Genomic DNA, 20,741 nt, shown 5'->3' with positions numbered 1-20,741 from the left:
GACTGACTTCTAGAATTTCTATTTTTCAAAATTTACCAAAATATTCTCTGTAGTTTAATATTTATTGCAGTTTGTCACTGTCCATGAAACTTGAAATGAAGGTACACTATTTGTTTTCAAGGTCAAAATTTCATATGTTCCTATCTTTTTATGTCCTTATTTATTTTTTGATTATTTGTTCAGAAAACGTGTTAGAATATTTCCAATAAAATTGTTTTTCTTGTTCTTGTATTACTAAATATTTTATTGAATGGATCTTTGTTTTTATTTAACACAGAAGAAATTAAGCCCCTTCACTGTGAAATACACCTTTTATTTTTTATTTAACTTTTTATCGAAGTATAGTTGATTTACTATGTTGTACAACTATACCTTTAAAAAAGTATTTGTTTATTTTTGGCTGTTCTGAGTCTCTGTTGCTGCACTCAGGCTTTCTCTGGTTGCAGTGAGCAGGGACGACTCCCTAGTTGTGGTGTGCTGGCTTCTCATCTTGGCGGCTTCTCTTTTGTGGAACAGAGGCTCTAGGGCTCACGGGCTTCAGTAGTTGCAGTGTATGGGCTTAGTTGCTCCTCTGCATGGGGGATCAGGGATGGAACCCGTGTCCTCCGCCTTGGCAGGCAGATTCTTAACCACGTGATTACTAGGGCAGTCTGAAACCATGGCTTTCAGAGAGTGACATTAAGCGCTCACATTCTGGAATCCAGACAACCTGGATTCACACCCCAACCAATATCTCTCAGCTTAGATTCCAAACCCGCAAAATGGAGCTAATAATGGTATCTTCAAGTTCAGGTTTTTTAAGCAAAAGCTGCCTGTTCTCTTTGGTTGGCCCTTCAGTAAACCTTTAAAGAAAAAAAAAAAAAAAAGGTATTTCCCTTGTTCCTTGTATAGTTGTTGGCTTAAATGAGTTGATGAATAGAAAGTATTTCGAATGCTGCTTAGAAAAAGGTAAGCGCTCAATAAAGCCAGAATTCAGTGTTATAATCATTGTTATGTTGCCTGGCTGACCATTCCTGGCATTGGAGGCCTTTCTTGTGGAGAAAAGGTCTCTAAGAACCTCTTTCTTTTTCTCTGTCCAGTAAAAATTTGGTAAACAGGATGCTTCTTCATGCAGAACTTTAGAAGGCATTGTGGGGAATTCCTTGGTTGCCCAGTGGTTAGGGCTCCTATCCCTTGATGGCCAAATTCCAACCTGAGGGAAGGAAACAGTTGTTCCACAAGACAAGCTCTTTACCAGAGAGTAGATACCCATCCCTCCTTCTGTCTTATGAGCCTCAGTCTTTCCTTGCTGGACTGACTGGTAGCCACCACTCTTTCCCCTGCCCTTCACCATAATCAAGATTTGGTGGAGTAGATTGCCTTGGTGGTTTAGAGCGAAAAGATTTCCCAAGTGATCCTAATATGACCTCATCGTTCATTAGAGAATCACTGGGGTGAGAGGAAGCTTTTTTTCCCCATAGGACATTCTTTAATTATATATATATATATATATATATATATATATATATTTTATTGAAGTATAGTTGACTTACAATGTTTCAGGTGCACAGCAAGGTGATTTAGTTATACAAATACACATATATTATTTTAAAAATCATTTTCCATCATAAGTTATGAGAGGAAGCTTTTTTGACCCTTGACTGAGTTAAGGAACTCTATTATGTGCTTTGGTCACACCTGTTCCTCTGACTGAAAAACCCCATCTGTAAATACTGATTTTTTCCAAGACCCCAAGTCTGTTCCACCCCAGGCTTTTTCTATGTAAACTGATGGCAAGTCCTCCTTCAGTCATTCAATCCAAAATCCTTAGAGTGATTCTTAATTCCTGTCTTTATCTCATATTCCATTTCTAGTCTTTTGGTAAATCATTTGGGCTCTACCTTCAAAATACATCCAGAATCTGACCACTAGTCACCTCTTGTGCCACCACTAGCCTGGTCCAGACCAAACTGTCATCATCTCCTTCACACGAACATGCATTACTGCAGTTACCTTCTAGCAGATCTCCTTGCTTCCATTCTTGCCCCTTCAATTGGTTACCAATACTGAAGCCAAAATTGTTTTTTTTTTTTCTGTTTTGTTTTTTGTTTTTTTTTTCTTTGCCTCTCGGCTTAAGGGATCTTTTTTCCCAACCAGGTATTGAACATTTGCCCTCAGCAGTGAAGGCTCAGGACCCTAACCATTGGACCACCAGGGAATTCCCCAGAAGGGTTATTTTAAATATAAGCCATGTAATGGCACTCTTCTGCTAGAAACCCTGCAGCGGCTCCCTATTTCATAACAAAAGCCAAGCACACAAGACCCTGTAAGATCTGCACTCCCTTGCCCCTTAATCTCTTCCCCCCACTCTCCTGCCCCCTCTTAACTTGCTCTACTTTCCCCCCACATTGCCTTGTGGTTATCTTTGTTAGAATACAAGCTCCAAGAAGGCAGGAAACTGGTTTGTTCATTTAGACCAGTGTCTGGCACCCAGCAGATGCTCAATAAATGTTTAATTTAAACATTAAATCCTTATATTCCTCCCAATACTACCAAGAAGTATAACTAACAATACGGGGTGACTGTTCTCCAACTACCTTCTCCTACACCTAAGAGAGAAGCTACCTCGAACTGGAAACACCGAATTTTCAGTTATCCAAAGCTCATTCTCTGCTAGCTCAAAAATGTATGTACCTAGCTCACCTTTTCCAAATTGGGCGAGATCCCGGAGCCTCAGCCGTAGGGTCACGCCAGAGATTGTACTTGACTCTTCCAATCAGCCAATCAAAATCGCCGTCCTTTTTCTTCTTTTGGCCCTTAAAGGACTTCGTTTTCCGATTGGTTGTTCCAAGAGGGGCGGGACGAAGCGAATTTGGCCGGTGGGCGCCAAGCTAAGGCGGTTGCCTAGGTCACCACCCCGCATTCCAGCAGTTGAGAGGAAAATGGGCGGGGTGGGGAGCGGACTTCCAGCCTCTACCTACGGTGGCCTGGGATTGGTTCGCAGCTGTCGGGCCACGCCCCCAACCCAACTGGGCTGCACCCCAAGCTGGGGTTACGCGGGGACTTAGAAGACGCCTGCCTGGGAAGGGGACCTCAAAGACCAGGACACCTAATCCTCCCCCGGAGTAATCGCCCGGGCCTGACGCAGGGAGAGGTGCCTCTGTAGGCAGAACCACTACGATCACATTCATTCATGCTACAGTGCAAGCCCGGAGGTCTGGATCCAGATCCAATAAATTTCGAGAAAACTGGCCGGGGCTGCACCTCTTCTAAACTGCTGTTAAAAGAGGGAGTGGACTCTAGGTGATCAAAGAGCCTGCCTCGATTGATAGGCCCTATTCTTCATGGGAGTCCCTGGGCTTCGATTTCCTCTAATGTAAACAAATAGGCATTGGGAAGCTACAGAACTGGGCCCCGCTCTAGCATTATATCCTATTTCTAGGCCTGTTTCCATCTACTGAAGTGAAGGGATTAAACTAGATGTTCTCTAAGGTCCCTTCTAGTGTTCCTTACTAGCTGTGAAACAGCCCAAGTAGCACGTGTAAAGTTCTTCATAAAGACTTGACCTAGTATATAAATTTTAAGCAAGTTACATTGCTATCGTCTCATCCTCCTTACATTCTGTACCCAGAAATTCCAGGAATGGAGGAAAAGTCTGTGATGGCACCTAAAAAGAAAATAGGGACTGTCAACAGATACCGAAAAGGCTGATTGCCTGCCACTCAGGAGATGATGCTGGAGAAAAGGGTGAAATAATCTTTAACCCCTTCATTTTACAGAAGAGAGAACTTGAAAGTAGCTGAGTCAGGCTGCTAATAGGAGGAACCACGTTTCCTGACTTGACTCCATGATTGGTCTCTTTACATGTTACAGTATTGGCAAAGGGAAGGCATAACTGTGCAAAAACAGGTAAAGAAATTGCTCACAGAAATAAAAGCAGACAATTTGTAGCATTCCTCACTTTCATTTACTTAGATTTTCTCTCTTCCCAACATTTGAGGTGGCTTTAAAAAAAAAGAAGAAATAGAGCAATAAAAAATAAAACAGGGCTTCTCTGGTGGCTCAATGGTAGAGTCCGGTTGCCAATGCAGGAGACACAGGTTCAATCCCTGATCCTGAATGATCCCACATGCCGCAGAGCAACTAAATCCATGTGTCAGCTACTGAGCCTGTGCTGTGGGTCCAGTAACCCAACTGTTGAGCCCACGTGCTACAACTACTGAAGCCCGTGGACCCTAGAGCCTTTGCTCTTCAACAAGAGAAGTCACTATAATGAGAAGCCCTTGCACCAAACAACGAAAAGTAGCCCCCGCTCACTGCAACTAGAGAAAATCCAGTGCAGCAATGAAGATTCAGCACAAAAATAAATAAATTAATTAAAAAAAATAAAACAGATGCAAGTTATTTCTCTCTTCTGCTTTCCTGTCACCTTTGTCTCCCCAAAAGAGCTTCTCAACTTCTAATGTTCCAAACCCACCTTTATAAGACTCTTCAGTGGTCACCCACCCCCCTTCCAATTAAAAAAAAGGCGGAAAAAAAAGCCAACTAAAGCCAAAACCAAGGAGAAGGCAATGGCACCCCACTCCAGTACTCTTGCCTGGAAAATCCCATGGACGGAGGAGCCTGGTAGGCTGCAGTCCATGAGGTCGCTAAGAGTTGGGCATGACTGAGCGACTTCACTTTCGCTTTTCACTTTCATGCACTGGAGAAGGAAATGGCAACCCACTCCAGGGTTCTTTCCTGGAGAATCCCAGGGACAGAGGAGCCTGATGGGCTGTCATCTGTGGGGTCGCACAGAGTCGGACACGACTGAAGCGACTTAGCAGCAGCAAAACCAAAACCAAAGTGGGCCATTTACACAAAATGTCCAGACAATGTAAATCTACAGAGACAGAAAGTACATTAGTGAGTGCCTAGAGTGGAGGGGTCGGGGTGTGAGGGGTTGGGAGTGAAAGGGCAGGGTGGGAGATTTAGTGGGGCCTCAAGAAGTGACTCCTGATAGATATGAAGTTGATTTGAGGAGTGATGAAAATATTCTAAACCTAAGGTGATGGTTGCTCAACTTTGTTTTGGACTAAAAATCACAGAATGGTCCACTTTCAGTAAGTGAAATATACAGTATGTGAATTCTATCTCAATTCAGCTGTCAGAAGAGACATAAACCAAGAAAAAAAACAAAACAAAGCAACATGTGCCTTTGCTTCTTCTCTAGGTTCTGTGTGTTCAACCCTCTCGCTCTGAGGGGATCTGGGCCACTGTCCCAGGCCATCTGCCCTGCAGATGTTTCCTGAATCTCCAAGTGTATCACTTCCAGGGTTGCCCACCTCCTGCTCCCACCTCCCCTTCATACTCTGCGTGGCTCCCTATCACGGAAGGAAGCAGGCTAGTTCCCCTGACCACTTGCTCACCCACTGCCTCTACCACCTCATTTCATGGCCACTGTGGAGGGAGTTGGCCAGACAAGGGAAGGACAGACAGGCAGAATAGAGGTGACTCTTGGAGGAGAGTGAAATGAGAAATGATCTACAGCAAAATCAGAAAGAACAAGGGAAGGTTAAGAAGGAAAAGAATCAACTTTGGGACTTCCCTGGTGGTCCACTGGCTAAGACTCCACACTCCCAATGCAGGGGCCCTGGGTTCAATCCCTAGTCAGGGAATTAGATCCCACATGCCACAACTAAGACCCAGCACAGTCAAATAAATTTTTTTTTTTTTTAAAGAATCAACTTCACCCCTCCTGAAAGTTGTTGTTTCTCCCCTCCTGGAATGCTTGAAGAATTAGCAAATAGCACCCGAGTCCATTTCCTCAATCTAGATTGTCTTCTTTCTGGAGTTTTTGGAGGGAGCAGAAGGCAGGCAGTTTTACACACCTGCTTCCTGTCCGTTTTTTACATAAAAGCTCATCTTCTCAGAGAAATACCCCTGGCCTCTCTCTACAAAACAGCAACATGTTCCGTGATGAGGACACTTCCTAGTTTCCCTTCCCCACTTTGTTATTTTATTTATGTCTTCCTTAGACTTTAACTTCTGTGAGGGCAGGTTTTATTTTAATTAAAAATTTTTCTTTGGTTGCCCTGTGCAGCATGCGGGGTCCTAGTTCCCCGACCAGGAATGGAACCCATGCCCCCTGCAGTGAAGTGTGGAGTCCTAACCACTAGGGATGTGGTTAGGGACCTAGTGGTGGTCCCTAACCGCTAGAGACTCCTAGGGATGTCCCTGGTGTTCTTTCACATCTGTTTAAGTCCCTGGGTTCTTCAATTAAAAACTCAGTTAAAACACACATAAAATCTACCATTTTAACTATACTGAAGTGTAAAGTTCTGTGGTATTAAATAAAGCCTCAGATGTTTGGAAGGAACACAGTGCTAAGCTCAGAAGCCCTGGAATCAGCCCACACGGACTTAGCTCCTGGCTCAGCCTGTTACTGGGTGGCTTCAGGCGAGTTAAACAGGCATTAGAACCTCTGCCATCTCTCTGTAAAGAGGAGATACAGTATTGATGCCATGACCCTAGTGGGGCTGGAAGGCCATGGGTGTGAAGCGAGAGGCAGGGCTTGACTCATGGGGAGCTACAGTACATGTGAACCATTGTTGTTAATTCTAGAGCTTGGAATTCAGAATCAGAATCAGGTTGGGTTTCACTCACAAGGTCACACGGATACAGCTCGGTTAGAGATGTAACTTTAGCTGAATTTCGAGCAAAGCCTCCTGGCCGGGGGTCTGTGACGCGCTCCTGGCTGTCAGGACTGAGTACGCTTCTGCTCTCTCTTCTCTGGGGCTGCCTCTCCATTCTTCCGCAGCACTAGGACATGGGGAGTGGGGGTGCTGCTTCCAGCCTTGGGACTGGGCTGAAATTTGATACTTATTTTTTGTCTGGGGCATCTCCTTATGGCTCTTATTTCCTTAGCCATAACCACGTGTCTGCTGTTTGCCAGGAACAGTAATGGTTGCTAGGGCAGTGAAGATAGATCCCATTTGGACCTCATGCTCAAAGATCTTACAGTTCAACCAAGGGAATAAGACATGTATGACTGGGCCATCTACTAGCTGATAATTACTTATTGGGGCTTCCCTGGTGGCTCAGCAGGTAAAGAATCCACCTGCAATGCAGGCGACACTGGAGACTCAGGTTTGATCCCTGGGTTGGGAAGATCCTCTGGAGGAAGAAGTGGCTGCTACTGCTAAGTCACTTCAGTCGTGTCCAACTATGTGTGACCCCATAGACGGCAGCCCACCAGGCTCCCCTGTCCCTGAGATTCTCCAGGGAAGAACACTAGAGTGGGTTGCCATTTCCTTTTCCAAGGCATGAAAATGAAAATTGAAAGTGAAGTCGCTCAGTCCTGTCCGACTCTCTGTGACCCCATGGACTGCGGCCCACCAGGCTCCTCCGCCCGTGGGATTTTCCAGGCAAGAGTGCTGGAGTGGGGTGCCATTTGGCAACCCACTCCAGTATTCTTGCCTGGAGAATCCCACGGACGGAGGAGCCTGGCGGGCTACAGTCTATGGGGTCACAGAGAGTCGGACATGACTAAACACAAGCACAGTCATTTATTGACCGCCTAGCATGTGTGAGATGTTGATTCAGGAGCAGCCACAGAAGTCTAGAGGGGAGCAGAAACGGCGGTGGCTTAGTCATGCTCATCTAACCCCGTGCCCAGCCTCCAGAAATACTGATGAGATGGATGCAGGTGGTTGGATGTTTGGTTGTTGGGGAAGGTTTCATGGAATAGGACTAGCTGTGGACACTGCTAAACAGAAATCTACTCACTGGAGAAGCTACTGCCAAGATATGGTTCATCTGAGAGGCTGTGAGGCAAAATAGCTGGATATGAGTGTTTCTGTAGGGCAAGTGGAAAATTCAAATGGAATGGAGTCCAAGAAAGAAAAGGAAAAGTGTGAAGGAGGCTGGGCACATACTTCCTGTTGCCTTTATTATTTTTTGGCTGCACCATGTGGCATGTAGGACCATAGTTCCCCCACCAGGGACTGAACCCATGCCCCCTGTATTGGAGCAGGGAGTCTTAACCACCAGACCACCAGGGAAGTAAGTCCCTCTCTGTGTTCTTTGCACACAGGTCCCTCTGGGTTTACTTTCGATTTGAGTCCTTTTGATAGAGACCCGGGCTTCCCTGGTAGCTCAGCTGGTAAAGAATCTGGCTGCAATGCTGGGGACCTGGGTTTGATCCCTGGATTGGAAAGATACCCTGGAGAAGGGAACAGCTATCTACTCCAGTATTCTTGCCTGGAGAATTCCATGGCCAGAGAAGCCTGGCAGACTAGTCCATGGGGGTCGCAAAGAATCAGTGGCTTTAGGTGCTACACAGTGGAAGTGACAAACAGATTCGAGGGATTAGATCTGATAGACAGAAAGCCTGGTGAACTATGGATGTAGGTTCGGAAGTCCGTGACATTGTACATGGGGTGGTGATCAAGACCATCCCCAAGAAAAAGAAATGCAAAAAGCCAAAATGGTTGTCTGAGGAGGCCTTACAAAGAGCTGAGAAAAGAAGAGAAGCTAAAGGCAAAGGAGAAAAGGAAAGATATACCCATTTGAATGCAGAGCTCCAAAGAATAGCAAGGAGAGATAAGCCTCCCTCAGCAATCAATGCAAAGAAATAGAGGAAAACAATAGAATGGGAAAGATGAGAGATCTCTTCAAGAAAATTAGAGATACCAAAAGAACATTTCATGCAAATATGGGCACAAAAAAGGACAGAAATGGTATGGACCTAAGAGAAGCAGAAGATACTAAGAAGAGGTGGCAAGAATACACAGAAGAACTGTGCAAAAAAGATTTTCATGACCCAGATAACCACAATGGTGATCACTCACCTAGAGCCAGACATCCTGGAATGTGAAGTCAAGTGAGCCTTAGGAAGCATCACTATGAACAAAGCTAGTGGAGGTGATGGAATTCCAGTTGAGCGATTTCGAATCCTGAAAGATGATGCCTTGAAAGTGCTGCACTCAATATGCCAGTAAATTTGGAAAACTCAGCAGCGGCCACAGGACTGGAAAAGGTCAGTTTTCATTCCAATCCCGAAGAATGGCAAAGCCAAAAAATGTTCAAACTACCACACAATTGCACTCATTTCACATGCTAGCAAAATAATGCTCAAAATTCTCCAAGCCAGGCTTCAATAGTATGTGAACTGTGAATTTCTAGACATTCAAGCTGGATTTAAAAAGGCAGAGGAACCAGAGATCAAATTGACAACATCCCTTGGATCATAAAAAAAGCAAGACAGTTCCAGAAAAATGTCTATTTCTGCTTTATTGACTATGCCAAAGCCTTTGACTGTGTGTATCACAGCAAACTGGAAAATTCTTAAAAGAGATGGGAATACCAGACTACCTTACCTGCCTCCTGAGAAATCTGTATGCAGGTCAAGAAGCATCAGTTAGAACTGGACATGGAACAACAGACTGGTTCTAAATCGGGAAAGGAGTACATCAAGTGTATACTGTCACCCTGCTTATTTAACTTCTATACAGAGTACATCATGTGAGCTGCTGGACTGGATGAAACACAAGCTGGAATCAAGACTGCCGGGAGAAATATCAACAACCTTAGATATGCAGATGACACCAACTTTATGGCAGAAAGTGAAGAACTAAAGAGCCTCTTGATGAAAGTGAAAAAGGAGAGTGAAAAAGTTGGCTTGAAAGTCAACATTCAGAAAACCAAGATCATAGTATCCTCCGGTCCCATCACTTCATGGGAAATAGATGGGGAAACAGTGGAAACAGTTTATTTTCTTGGGCTCCAAAATCACTGCAGATGGTGAGTGAAGCCATGAAATTAAAAGACGCTTGCTCCTTGGAATAAAAATTATGACCAACCTAGACAGCATATTAAAAAGCAGAGACATTACTTTGCCAACAAAGGTCCACCTAGTCAAAGCTATGGTTTTTCCAGTAGTCATGTATGGGTGTGAGAGTGGGACTATAAAGAAAGCTGAGTGCCGAATAATTGATGCTTTTGAATTGTGGTGTTGGAGAAGACTCTTGAGAATCCCTTGGACTGCAAGGAAATCCAACCAGTCCATCCTAAAGGAAATCAGTCCTGAATAGTCATTGGAAGGACAGATGCTGAAGCTGAAACTCCAATACTTTGGCCATCTGATGTGAAGAACTGACTCCTTGGAAAAGATCCTGATGCTGGGAAAGATTAAAGGTGGGAGGAGAAGGAGACAACAGAGGATGAGATGGTCGGATGGCCTCAGGGACTCCATAGACATGAGTCTGAGCGAGCTCCGGGAGTTGGTGATGGACAGGGAGGTATGGCATGCTGCAGTCCATGAGGTTGCGGAGTCAGACAGAACTGAGTGACTGAACTGAACTGACAGAGTCCCAGGAGCCAAAAACCTGCATCTCCATTCTAGGAAAAACATCAATGCAAGCACAACAGCTGATCCTCTGGCCGAGACAGAGAGGGCTCAGAGTGGATGGGACTAAACAGGGAGCAGAGCCCACCTAAAAGGGAGCAGGCACCACTGGGTTCAAACCAGATGCTGGAGGCAAGAACCTGGGCCGGCTGTTTCCAGCTCTACTGATGGATCATAAGCTGGAAATCTGTGTGTGCGTGCTTAATGAAGTCTCCCAATGTTAAAGTAAATATCAATTCGAAATTTTGAAAAGAAACTCTGCTACTTAGGGTTCTGCTTAGGGAACCAAGAGAAATCAGGTTAGACATGGGCTGAAGCCAAGTTTCAACTGGCCTTGAATGCCATGCTTACAGAGATCTGATTTGAGTCCATAGACAGCTTTAGTTTAACAGATTAAAAAAAAAAAAAGATTAAAAGTTGGTAAGATGAGGGAAGCAGAGTGGTGTGGCAGGAGAAAAGATAACTGGGCTTCCAACTTGACTTAGAATGACACAGCCATCTCGCAAATAGAAAGGACAACGGGGCTGGTTTCAGACCTGCTTGGTTCAGCGAAGGTAGCCGGATGTTAACCCATTGCCCCAGCTGACCGGGTCCTGAGCCCGCGGGCCTGAGAAGAGCGACGCGCGTTCCTGCCTCCGCTCCTGACCCCGAGAGTCTGGGACAAGCCCGTTTATAAACTGACTTTATAAAACAGTCACCTACAAGATGGGGCTGATACCACAGGCTTCTCGGGGCAGCTGTAGAGTTAAGGAGGAGGGGGACGGGCCAGCACTAGGGAGCGGGGAGGAAGGAGCGAGCGCTTTCTTACCCGGGGCTCTGGAAGGTTCGAAGTCTCGGGGAGGGGCCGGCGGGGGACCGGGAGGCTGGCGCTTCCAGGAAAAACGGCCCCCAGCCCCGCGCCTCCCCGTGACAGCCTGCGACCGGGGAGATCAGAAGCCTCCCGGGGCGGCCAAGTTCACCGGCGTCTCCCCCCACACGCCGGGGGGACCTCTGTTCTGGAAGGGCAGGCCTTCCCCAACCCAATTCAGAGTCCCCCCCCTTTCTAGATCCCGGGGGTCAGGGATGCCTTTCGGGGAGCCCTACCCCTCTGCCCGCCCAGGGCTCATCCGCCCCACCGTGGGGCTCCGGGCGAGGCGGGGCAGAGCGCCGCAACCGGTGGCCAGCGCGCCGGATTCCCGATTCCCAAACCCCCGCACCGCCGGAAGCAAAGTTTCCTCCCGCCCCTAACGCGGCCTCTCTAGGAGCCCGGGGTGCAGGCGTCTCAGTGGGAATAACCCCTTCGACCCCGGCAGAAAGCTGCAACTGGAGGAATTAGTTCCCTGGCTCCCTGAGAAGGGCCAAGTTGTCTAGTGTTCACTCTGGAGGACGTTTTGATGATTCTGGTGCCCAGATCAGGGGGAGGAGCAGAGCCCAGCTGCCTGGGTTTCTAAACCAGCTCGGCTGTTATTCCTCTTCTCTGAGCCTTGGCTTTCTTTGCAAACATAACCGAGCTAGCTCAAAGGCTTTCTGTATGGATTCAATGAATTAATATATGCAAGCCCTTAAGTGCGCTTGACACATAATAAGTGCTCAATAAATGCTAGTGTTTGTTTGTTTGCACTGCTACCTTTTGTGGCGGTGGTGGTTTTGGTAGCATGCCTTGTGGAATCTTAGTTCTCCGACCCAGTATTGAACTGGCGCGGAGTTCTAACCTCTGGACCGCCAGCCAATTCCTTACTGCTTCCTTTTTTAAAATGGCTGTTGGTAGAAGGTCAGTTCTGCAACAGGAACATCAGGAACACCATAGAGAGGATAGTAAGGGGCTGCTGTTGATTGTGGACCCTCTTGCTAGATTCCTTGTAGATCTCAGTGGCTGTGAGACACTTTTGTGAAGGGAGTATTCTTCCCATTTTATGGGAAACTGAGTGTATGTAGGTCAGAGTCTGATTTGAACTGAAAGCCCTCAAAGCCCCAGGTCACGTGCCTCTTCTCCTCACACTGCATCTCTGAGTTTGAAAAGTTTTTCTGGAAATTCCAAGCTAAAAGCATGGAAACCATCAAAACTAAAACCATGTGTGTGATGTCACAAACATGAATGTGTAGACAGTCCAGGGCTGAGGAGGCTGTGCAAAAGCACCTAATTTCTCCCCAGGATGGACACCATCCTCACCTGAAGAAAAGGCTCTTGTGACCTTAAAAAGAAGCAAGTTAAAAAAAGAAGGAGCAGCAAGCTGCAGACATCCAAAGAGAGAAAGGCATTGAGTATACATTTTAAGGATAAATTAAAACCATGTTTTTACTTTCAAAAACAATTACCATCCAGCCCAACCTTTCACACACCCTGTGGAAACCTCAGGGGCCAGTCTGATTGGCCATTTCTTCCTGCTCAGGGTCCCTCTGGGCAGTTTTCACTGGGCTCTAGCACTTAGTCTGACTAAAGGTCCTTAGAGAGTGTGGAAGCCTGGAGGAAGTGGGCAGCTGTCCTTTCTTTCCCTAGGGATGCAGCAACTAGACAGACGTGCAGGAGAGCAGCCCAGGAGAGGGTGGGTCGGGAAGCTGTGAGTGAAAAGGGGTGAGGGGCGATGGGAGATGAAGATCCAGAGTTGGCAGGCGCCATCTTTCTTCCCCTCTCTTATCATGTCCTTAGGCACGCTGTTCCCTCTGCCTGGCTGAAGGTTTGAGAGGGCTGGACATCAGCGTCCATCTTGTCATTTCTGTGAGAAAGTGCTGGGCTTTCCCAGGATCACTCTACGAGTCAGTGATTTAGTCAGGACTGTTCAGTCAGAACAGGATATGAATTCTGACTCCATGTACCCCAGGCAGGAAGAGGAATGTGAGGCCACACTGGTTCAAAGGGCACACACACTTTCTCCAGTGAGGAAACCAAACAGGATGCTTGCTAAGTCGCTTCACAAAGTCCAATTCTTTGTGACCCTGTGGACTGCAGCCCACCACACTCCTCTGTCCGTGGAATTCTCCAGGCAAGAATACTGGAGTGGGTTGCCGTTTCCTTCTCCAGGGGATCTTCCCCACCCAGGGATTGAACCCAGGTCTCTTGCATTGTGGGTGGATTCTTTACCACTGAGCCACCAGGGAAGCCCCATTATATGTTTAGGCCATAATTTATTTAATCAGCTCCCCTATTGGTGGACATGTAGGTTTTTGTCTTTTTGTTTAGTTGTTTTTATTTGGCTTCACTGGGTCTTAGTTGTGGCATTTGGGATCTTTTGTTGTGGCGCTCAGGCTCTCTAGTTGTGGCTCATTGGCTTCATTGCTCTGCCGCATGTGGGATCTTAGTTCCCTGACCGGGGATCGAACCTGAGTGCCCTGCATTGCAAGGTGGATTCTTAACCACTGGATCAGCAGGGAAGTCCTGGACATGTAGATTATACACAGTCTTTTGCTATAGAAACAACACTTCAATGCATAGGATTATGCCTACATTTTTGCTTGCCACATGTGTCACCAAGCCTGTACGATCTAGAAATGGAACTGGTGGGTCAAAGGGTGTGGGTGTTTTGAATTTTGATCAGTTTAGCCAATTTTCCCTTCCTTCTAGGAGGCACTAAGATGGATCTTCTTACTAATCATGTTTGAGATGGCTTCTCCACAAATCATATAATCAAACTATTTATATTTGAAGATTTCTTAGTGTTTCACAGTTGTTTTTATTTGCATTATGAAATTTGTTTTATAACCAACAGCGGCAAGAGAAAATGGAAACGTGACATTGGAGGTGTGAGGTTTTAAGAAAGCATTGTGCTGCTTTGAACTAAGTCACATCTTCTGATCCCACTTGAACAAGGAAAATAATTTGCCAGTGAGCTCTAAGCCACCTGATTCCTTGGAGAAGGAGGTACAAAAGATAGACAAATGAAATAACAGTTTTCAAAAAAGGGAAAAGATGTTAATAATACAAACCAAAGGCCAGCAGTCTTGATGTTTAACTCAGCTGGAATTCTCAATCAGACCATCCAGTGGATGACTTGTGAGTACAATGGCATGGTGTAGGGGAGAGGAAAGACATTGAATCCCATCAGGCTGCAATAATCACAGCTCTTACCTAACCAGGTGACCTTGGGCAGCTACTTCATATATTTCTGAACTTCTAGCTCTTCAGCATAAAATAGGGGCAACCATAGCCACCTGCCAGAACAATGGCAAAAACTAAAATAACTCATGGAAACGTGTGCCAACTCTTGTGAGTTCCCTGGCAGTCCAGTGGTTAGGACTTGGAGCTTGCATTGCTGCCGTGGGTTCAGTCCCTGGTCAGGGAGATAGGATCCTGCAAGCCATGCAGTGTGGCCAAAAAAAAGCATGTTAATATGGAAGGAAAGAGGTCAAACCTGAGCCCTAGACATCTGAGAAAGAGGAAGAAAGCTGGACAGATAAGCTGGAGATTGAGTAGCTGGAAGCCAGAACAACTTGATTGCCCCTGTAAAAGGCAGTCTTTTTCCAAATCTAGTGATCAGATCTCAAGTGTGAAAAATCAGACAAACAAACCTCCAAGGGACTTCCCTTATGGTGCAGTGGTTAAGAATCTGCCTTGCAATGCAGGGGACGAAGTTGCGATCCCTGGCTGGGGAGCTAGGTTCCACATGCTACGGGACAACTAAGTCTATGCACCGCAGCTACTAAAACAAAATCCAGTTTGCAGCAACTAAGACCCACCGCACCCAAATAAATTACTTAAAAAAAAAAACCCTCCAAAAACTGGTTTTGTTTCAAGCCATCTTCTTATCAGCTAGGTATTTCTTTTTTTTTTTTTTCTTTTGGCCAAGCTGCATGGCATGCAGGATCCCAATTCCCCCTCCAGGGATTGAACCCGAGCCCCCCTGCAGTGGAAGCGCAGAGTCTTAACCACTGGACTGCCAGGGAAGCCCTGTATGCTAGGTATTTCTTAGGGCCACCTTTTCATTTTTTGTGTATGGCCCCTGGAACTGACAAGGAAGAGATATTACTGTGCATTTATCTACCAACCCCAAAGAGCCAAAAGGCACATGTTGTAGCTAATCCCCATATTGAGATTGTTTATGACTGGGATGTGTAATCTGTAACAGTGTCTTTAAAACTGGTTGAATTTACAGTAGCCACGCTGCATATCCTGCCCCACTGGGGCTTTGCTTGCCATCTGTCTCTGTGTTGGACTGGATCCAGAATTAGGGGATGGGTTGAGGATATGACCCTTGGCATCATAAAATGTCATCTTGATGAGAACTCACAGGAGAACTTTCTCCCAAACCTTATATGAATTTTTTAAATTAACTTATTTATTTTGGATGCACTGGGTCTTCATTGCTGAACGCAGGCTTTCTCTCTAGTTGCAGCAAGCAGGGGCTACTCTTTGCTGTGCTGCAAGGGCTTCTCATTGCGGCAGCCTCTCTTGTTGCGGAGCACAAGCTTTAGGTACCTTGGCTTTAGTCGTTGTGGCACACAGGCTCCGTAGCTGCAGCTCGCAGGCTCTATAGCACAGGCTCCATAGTTGTGGCCCATGGACTTAGTTGCCCCGTGGCGTGTGGAATCTTCCTGGAGGAGAAATCAAACCTTTGTCCCCTGCCCTGACAGGTGGATTCCTATCCACTGTGCCACCAGGGAAGTCCTCATATGAATTTTGTAACCAATATTTGCTGGGGCCTCTAGAAAGCTCAGCAAATCTATAACCCACTTTTTAAAAACATTTTTATAGGAGTAGAGTTGATGTACTAAAACCCACTTTGAGCAATTATACAAACAAAGCTTTATACGTATGTATTGTACACCAAGCCTGGCTTCATGTTATCATTTCTCCACTTATTTTCCCTTTGCCATTTTATTTTTTGTCTTGATCATGATACTCTGCTTCCACAGCTACAATTGGTAATGATGGCCAGCATTTTAATGGCTGGGAGGCTTACTAGATGCCAGGCACCTGTTGTAATGCTTCAAGTCCTTTTTTGAAACCAAGCAAGGTACAAATAAAGAAACAGACACAACTGCCAGATTCCCTTATCTCCCTTATGGTTTGTTGTGATCCACACAGTCAAAGGCTTTAGTGTAGTCAATGAAGCAGAAGTAGATGTTTTTCTAGAATTCCCTTGATTTCTCTATGATCCAGCATATGTTGGCAATTTGATATCTGGTTTTTCTGTCTCTTAGAAACCTAACTTGTATATCTGGAAGTTCTCAGTTCATGTACTGCCAAAGTCTAGCTTGAAGGATTTTGTGTATAACCTTGCTAGCATGTGAAATGAGTGCAACTGTATGGTAGTCTGAACATTCTTTGGCATTGCCCTTCTTTGGAATTGGAATGAAAAGTGACCTTTTCCCAACCTGTGGCCACTGCAGAGTTTTCCAAATTTGCTGACATATTGAGTGCAGCACGTTAATGGTATCATTTTTTAGGATTTTAAAGAGCTCAGCTGGAATTCTGTCACCTTCTTGGACTGCAAGGAGATCAAATCAGTCAATCCTAAAGGAAATCAGTCCTGAATATTCATTGGAAGGACTGTTGCTGAAGCTGAAGCTCTAACACTTTGGCGACTTTATGTGAAGAGCTGATTCATTGGAAAAGACCCTGATGCTGGGAAAGACTGAAGGCAAAAGGAGAAGGGACGGAAGAGGATAAAATTGGTAGATAGCATCATTGACTCAATGGACATGTATCTGAGCAAACTCTGGGAGACAGTGGAGGACAGAGCAGCCTGGGATGCTGCTGTCCATGGGGTCGAAAAGAGTTGGACTCGACTTAGTGACTGAACAATAACAACAACTCTTACGGTACCAACTTCAAAAAGATGTTGTTTTAATATCTGAGGCCATAAATCTTAGAGAAAGGCTACATATCTGACTTCACAGTTCTCCACATGAAGCAGTATTTGGAAATAAACAAACCTACAGAGCAAAACAAGGATCTCTCAGCAGTCCGAAGGCATCAGTTAGGGACTTTCACTTACCTGGTGGTCCAGCGGTTAGGACTCCATAGTTCCACTGCAGAGTTCCTGCATTCAATCTCTGGTCAGGGAAATAAGATCTTGCATGCCATGTAGCATGGCTAAAAAAAAAGAGGGCATCAGTCAAGTGATAATAACCTTACAAAGCTCAACCCCTAAGGTTCCCATAGGAAAGTGGTGCTCACTGCTGCTGCTGCTGCTAAGTCGCTTCAGTCGTGTCCGACTCTGTGCAACCCCATAGACGGCAGCCCACCAGGCTCCCCCGTCTCTGGGATTCTCCAGGCAAGAACACTGGAGTGGGTTGCCATTTCCTGCTCCAATGCATGAAAGTGAAAAGTGAAAGTGAAGTCGCTCAGTCGTGTCCGACCCTCAGTGACCCCATGGACTGCATCCTCCATCCATGGGATTTTCCAGGCAAGAGTACTGGAGTGGGGTGCCATTGCCTTCTCCAGTGGTGATCACTAGGAGCCCACAAAGAACCATAAAACCAGACAACACTCACGTCACTTACCCAGTGAATACAAGAATAGGGATTGACAGAGACACAGTGCTCATTCATTCTGAACCCTGGTCTGAGGTGTCATGCATGGTCTTAGCAATATCTTTCTAGATATGACTCCTCAGACAAGAAAAACAAAAGCAAAAATAAAGCAATAGGACTACATCAAACTAAAGAGTTTCTGCACAACAAAGGAGACCATCAATACAATGAAAAGACAACCTACATGGTTCAGAGATTAAGAATCTGCCTTCCAATGTGGGGGTTGTGGCTTTATCCCTAGTGGGTGGCGCTAGTGGTAAAGAACCCGCCCGCCAGTGCACAAGACTTAAGAGACGTGGGTTCGATCCCTGGGTCGGGAAGATCCTCTGGAGAAGGAAATGGCAACCCACTCCAGTATTCTTGCCTGGAGAATCCCATGGACAGAGGAGTTTGGAGAGCTACGGTCCATAGCATCACAAAGAGTCGGACACAACTAATGTGACTTCACACGCACACGGGGAACTAAGATCCCACGTGTTGCAGAGAAACTAAGCCTGCATGCAGCACTCCAGAGCCTGTGTGCCACAACTAGAGAGCCCGCAGCAGTCAATTTAAACAATGGGCAGAGGGGCTGAACAGATATTTTCCCAAAGAAGCTGTACAGATGGTCAACAGGCACATGAAAAGATGTTCAACATCACTGATTATTAACGGAAAGCAAATCAATGCAACAGTTAGATATCACCTCATGCCTGTTTGTGGCTATTATCAAAAAGGCGAGAAATAATATATTTGGGATTTTGCACTAGAAAAGTAGTATAGCCATACTAAAGAAAATATGTGAAAATCAAATCATACACCTGAAAATTACACAGTATTTTAAGTCAACTGTACTTTAGTTAACAAATTAACTCACTCATTTTTTTACCTGCCCCTAGTTCAACCGTTTTTGCCTATTATTATATTTCCTTCTGTTTTTCTAAGCTTTAAAAACTTAGTTGTCAGTTTTTATTTCTTCATTGCCTTCACAGTCATATAGTTTAAAAATGATTTTATTTATTTCTTTTTCGTTGCTCTGGGTCTTTGTGGCTGTGCGTGGGCTTTCCCTACTTGCAGGCAGTGGGGGCTCTTCTTCCTTGAGATGCGCAGGCTTCTCACCGCGGTGGCTTCTCTTGCTGTGGAGCGCAGGCTCTAGGCACGAGGGCTTCAGTAGTTGCAGCATGCAGGCTCAGGAGTTGTGGCGCACGGGCTTAGTTGCTCTCTGCATGTGGAGTCTTCCCAGACCAGGAACTGAACCTGTGTCCCCTGCATTGGCAGGCAGATTCCTATCCACTGTACCACCAGGGAAGTCGTTCACAGCCATACTTTTAATAGCTGTATGTACAATCCTTCTGTATCTACCACCTATACTATATTGTGCTGAATTATTTTTCCTGTGGTTGAATATTTACATTGCCTCAATTTTGTGCTCTTACATGTAAAACTTCAATGAACATCTCTGAGAATATATGTCACCCAATTTTTTTTGTTGTTGTTTGGCCGCACGACTTTGGGGATTTTTGTTCCCCAACCAGGGCTTGATGGGGAAATAGGCCCTTGCTCTCAAGGCTGCTTATGAGTGCTTCTCCTCAGTCTCCCATCGCCTCCCTTTCCTAAGTAACAACTACTTGAATCTGCCCATTGGAACTGAGGGAAGGTCATGGAGGCTGAATGAAGGCTGTTTGCTGTAATCAAAGTGGGAGACACAGAAAGGCTTGGGGCCCAGGAGACCCACAGGGGCCTGCACGCCTCCAGCATGCATATCTTGGGCGTAGAAGGGTCATCCTTTTCTGGTGGCAGCGTCTGGCAGCCTTTCTGCCTGTGGCTAGAAACGTGTCCTCACAGCAAGGTGCCTGGGGTGGTGAGGTGAGTGGCCTCCTCTGGCTTCACCTTCCCAGCCCTTGCCTCCTGCCTTGAGAGCATCCCTATCCACAAAGCAGGGGACGTCTAGTCATGGTCCCACATCCTCCCAGATGACCCAGGACACGGTTTCCAGATTCCTGGCTCTCCTGCCCACCAGGCTGAGGGCTGTGCACTCTAACAAGGAGGACTGAGGCAGACCTGGCTAGAGTTGGTCAGCTCTGAATTCTTGCATCACCTCAGGTAACCCTCCTGTCCCTTGGAAAACAAGGCTCATCCTCTTTCCAAAGAAGAGGTAGCTAAATCTCTAAGAGGCAAAGTGAGTTGCCCAAGACCACACTGGCATTGAAGATGGAGCAGGGTTTGAACCAGGATCCACCTCCAGGGGATCAAAGGGTGGCAACAGTGATAAAGAAACTGCCTGTCAATGCAGGAGACACAAGAGACGCGGGTTCAGCCCCTGAGTCGGGAAGATCCTCTGGAGCAGGAAATGGCAACCCGCTCCAATATCTTTGTCTGGAAAATTCCATGGACAGAGGAGCCTGGCAGGGTGCAGTCCATGGGGTTGCAAAGAGGTGGACATGACTGAACACAGACACACACTTAACCACCTTCAGGACCTTACTGCTCTCAGCGTAACCTGGGCCTCGGGGCACAAGGCCGTGTATTAAGGGACCACATAGGAGGCTGGTGAGCGGTGGCCAAGAAGAACATGGCAGTGGGCTGTCCATGAAAGGCAAGGAGTCAATCCTCATCCTTCCAGAAATTTCCCTAGCAGGAGGGTGTCCTTCATGGCTACTGTGCCAGCTGACTATAGGCAACAGAACAGCACACCCCCGCCTTCAGAATGCCCTCTGCCTCCCTAGAAGTGGGACAGGAATCTGTCTGGAGAATGGCTTGGCCCACCCAGGGTGCCCCGCCCTTCCCAATTCCTCTCTCCAGCTTCTGGAGCTAGTGGAGGAGAGAATGGTGGGCTCGAGAGGTTTACCCTGTGGTTCCAGACACACACACACACACACACACAGCCAACCTGAGTCGTGGTTAAAGAGCCATGATGTTTCTGAAGTCAGCATGCCTGGGTTTGAAT

The 20,741-nt window shown here is 46.2% G+C and overlaps 1 long non-coding RNA gene across 1 annotated transcript; it reads right to left on the bottom strand.

Annotated features, from left to right (window-relative positions):
* Nucleotides 1-294: 294 nt before the first annotated feature.
* On the bottom strand, nucleotides 295-14,493 carry LOC129637835 (uncharacterized). Its single transcript, XR_008707596.1, has 3 exons — nucleotides 14,409-14,493; nucleotides 2,683-3,646; nucleotides 295-1,192 (listed from the first exon to the last, which is right to left on the bottom strand). It is a non-coding gene; the product is annotated as an uncharacterized LOC129637835 (long non-coding RNA).
* Between the last annotated feature and the right edge of the window lie 6,248 nt (nucleotides 14,494-20,741).

The sequence above is a fragment of the Bubalus kerabau genome, chromosome 23, assembly GCF_029407905.1.
Source record: "Bubalus kerabau isolate K-KA32 ecotype Philippines breed swamp buffalo chromosome 23, PCC_UOA_SB_1v2, whole genome shotgun sequence".
In the NCBI taxonomy this organism is placed as follows: Eukaryota; Metazoa; Chordata; class Mammalia; order Artiodactyla; family Bovidae; genus Bubalus; species Bubalus kerabau.
Note: the sequence above shows the minus strand (reverse complement) of the source record. Positions and strands in the feature narration are given on the sequence as shown.